The 3365-nt window shown below is 42.7% G+C and overlaps 1 long non-coding RNA gene across 1 annotated transcript; it reads right to left on the bottom strand.

Annotated features, from left to right (window-relative positions):
- Positions 1-604: 604 nt before the first annotated feature.
- LOC116165274 lies at positions 605-1748 on the bottom strand. The gene is made up of 2 exons (XR_004144120.1): positions 911-1748; positions 605-853 (listed from the first exon to the last, which is right to left on the bottom strand). It is a non-coding gene; the product is annotated as an uncharacterized LOC116165274 (long non-coding RNA).
- Positions 1749-3365: the final 1617 nt, after the last annotated feature.

Here is a 3365-nt window from a genome sequence, read left to right as displayed (position 1 = left end):
AGTGTGAAATTCCTGTCGAGTGCCCGAATTGTAATGGTCCTCATAAGGCAATCGCGAAATCCTGCAAAATTTACAAGCATGAGATGAAAATACAGGAAGTAAAGGTGCTGCACAAGTTGTCGTATCCTGAGGCGAAAAAGAAGGTTGATTCCTTTGTTGTTCCGAGTGTACCTTTCGCGCAGGTAACCGCTACGCCACTGTCAAATCAGTCCACCGTACCTGAAATCAGGAAAATAATACAGGAAGAAATGCAAAGCTTTATGAAAGTACTTACCACGAAAATTGAACGTTCTCAAACCATATCTGGAACAACTCAACTGAAACCAGCCTCGCAACTAAGCGAGACAGTTGCACTGTTGTCAGAGCCGTCTGAAGTTGAGCCCATGGACGCGGAAACGCGTGGTTCAAAACGTAGGACGTCAGTAACCAGAACGAGGTCCTCCAGCATTACCTCCGTCGATTCGGAGACGGTGCAGGAGGCCAAGCATCAAAAGAAAAAGAAGGGTTGGCCGAAGGGCAAGCCCCGCATTCCTCGAAAAACGGCGGGAAACCCGCAAATTTTTAGTAATTAGTCTGTGATTACACCTGTGATATACATATATGCTTTGTTTGTCTATCATTTGTTTATGTAAAAGTGTACATATATTTATTGTGAATGTCCTCATATACACCGTTATTTTATTGTTATTTATATTTATATGTTGCTTATTCAATTGTGATTGTCATTTAATGGATACAACAAAAATTGTCCAATGGAACTGTCGAGGACTCTCCAACAATTTAAATGAGCTGAAACTGCTAATTCAAAAGCATAATCCTTGGTGTATTGCTCTTCAAGAAACGCACCTGGTACCTAGAACAAAATACAGTATTAAAGGGTATAATCTGATAAGAAAGGATTTTTACTCACCAGCAAGAGCCTGTGGAGGGGTGGCCTTCCTCATCCGACAAGGCATACCTTATAAACGGGTTAAACCAGATACGCCTTATCAAGCTGTAGCGGTACAACTTGAAATTAGCAGTTCTCTTACACTGTGTAATATTTACGTTCCCAATAATACTTATGATGTCCAAGAGATTGGTAAAATCGTAGATCAGCTTCAGGCACCTTTTATTCTAGTTGGGGATTTTAACTCTCACAGCACCGTTTGGGGCTCCCGCTCAGACGATGCTCGTGGCAGGGAGTTGTTGGATCTGATCGAGGATAAAAATTTAAGCTTGTTGAATGATGATTCAGCTACGTTCTTTAATGTGAGATCCGGTACTTTCGATTCCATCGATATATCGGTATGTTCACCGGCGATACATGCAAGCGTAAAATGGGAAGTGGAAAGTGATCTGCATCATAGCGACCATTTTCCCATAATTATTACCCTGCAAGGCAGGAACACTCCTGTGAGAACGATAGCCAAATTTAAAATGCAACAAGCAAATTGGGAACTTTTCACACGGCTGCTCGTCCCGCCAAGCCAGGTAAATCTCCATACGCTAACCTCATCTATTTTAAATGCCGCCGAGGCCAGCATTCCAAGATCTAAACCTGGCAATATAAGGAAGATGGTTCCGTGGTGGTCACCTGAAATAAAAGAAAAAATTTTATTAAAGAAAAGAGCATTAAATAGGTTCCGTCGCCATCCTAAAATGGAGAATTTAATCGAATTTAAAAAACGAAGATCCGAGTGTCGCCGGCGGATATTAGAGGCACAAAGAAACTCATGGCAAAGATACGTTTCCACCATCACACCGGAGACAACCACTGGCGAAGTCTGGAAGAAGGTAGGAGCAATATCCGGTAAAATCGGTTGCGCTTATCCCAGATTTCTGCGTAACTCAGATGGGGTAGTTACCAACAACCTGCAGGAAATAAGTAACATTATTGCGGATCAATTCTATAAAGTTAGCAGTTCACTCAATTATCCTCGTACTTTTCTAGAGGCTAAAATCGAGAAAGAATTGACACCTATAAACTTTGATACCGATGAAACTCTAGATGATAACCTACCTTTTAACCTAGAAGATCTAGATGAAGCAATCCGTAACACCAAGTCATGTTCACCGGGAGGAGATGGTATCCATAACCAGATGCTTCGTCACTGTAGTGCTGAAATGAAAGAGATCATCTTAAAATTCTTTAATACCTGCTGGATCGAATCAACTTACCCTTCTGAATGGAAACAGGCAGTTGTAGTCCCTATACCGAAGCCGGGAAAAGACCCGCTGTTAGCACAACACTACCGTCCAATAAGTTTGACCTCTTGTCTAGGCAAACTGTTGGAAAAGATGGTAAACGGGAGGTTGCAAACGTTCCTCGAACGTAACAATATATACGTCCCATATCAAACCGGTTTTCGGAAGGGACGATCAACTATTGACCATCTGGTCAAGTTGAGCGATCGTATTCTGAATACGTTCGACAGTGGCGAGCACCTGGTTGGGGTCTTCTTTGACATCAAGGGTGCATACGACATGACTTGGAGGTATGGTATACTACAAAATATGTTCAAATATAATCTACGAGGGAATCTGCCAAAGTTTATACAATCTTTTGTGGAAAATAGGAAATTTGTCGTACGAGTTGGCGACGCTTATTCAAACGAGCACGTTTTAGAGAATGGGGTGCCGCAGGGCTCCACACTTAGCTGTTCCCTGTTTGGCATTGCCATCAACGAGATAGCTCGAGGTGTTGCTGACGAAATCGGAAAATGTTTATACGTCGACGACCTGACGATTTTTTGTGCAGATAAGACCGTCGGTATTATAACACGTAAATTACAAGTGGCGATAAATCAAATATGTAATAATGCCAACGTTGTTGGGTTTGTGTTATCAGAGGAGAAAACGAAGGTTGCACATTTTTGTCGACTTCGCAAACCCCATTATGACCCGGTTTTATTTATGAATGACCGCATAATAAGCGTGGTCCAAGAGGTCAAGTTCCTGGGTCTAACGTTCGATAGAGAGCTACGCTGGTCCGCGCATATACAGAACGTTGCTACTACATGTAGAAAGTCCCTGAATGTCATCCGAGTCTTAGCTCACCACAAGTGGGGAGCGCATCCCAAGACGCTGCTAGACCTATATAAAGGTCTCATACTATCAAGGATCGACTACGGATGTTCTGTGTATTCTACATGTAGTAGTAATACGTTGCTTGGCAAGCTGGACAGAATACAGAATCTTGCCATAAGATACTCCCTTGGAGCCTTTCCGACCAGTCCCGTCGAGTCACTATACGTTGAGGCAAACATTCTTCCTCTAGCTCTTCGAAGAAAGCAGATCGTGGTAAATTATTACCTCAAAGTGTCGATGGATGGTAATCATCCGAATTACCATCTGTTAAGAGACGTAACCACGCGCGCCCGTCT

The sequence above is a fragment of the Photinus pyralis genome, unplaced genomic scaffold, assembly GCF_008802855.1.
Source record: "Photinus pyralis isolate 1611_PpyrPB1 unplaced genomic scaffold, Ppyr1.3 Ppyr1.4_LG3a, whole genome shotgun sequence".
Lineage (NCBI taxonomy): Eukaryota > Metazoa > Arthropoda > Insecta > Coleoptera > Lampyridae > Photinus > Photinus pyralis.
The sequence above is the reverse complement of the archived record's forward strand: the minus strand, read 5'-3'. Positions and strand labels throughout refer to the sequence as shown.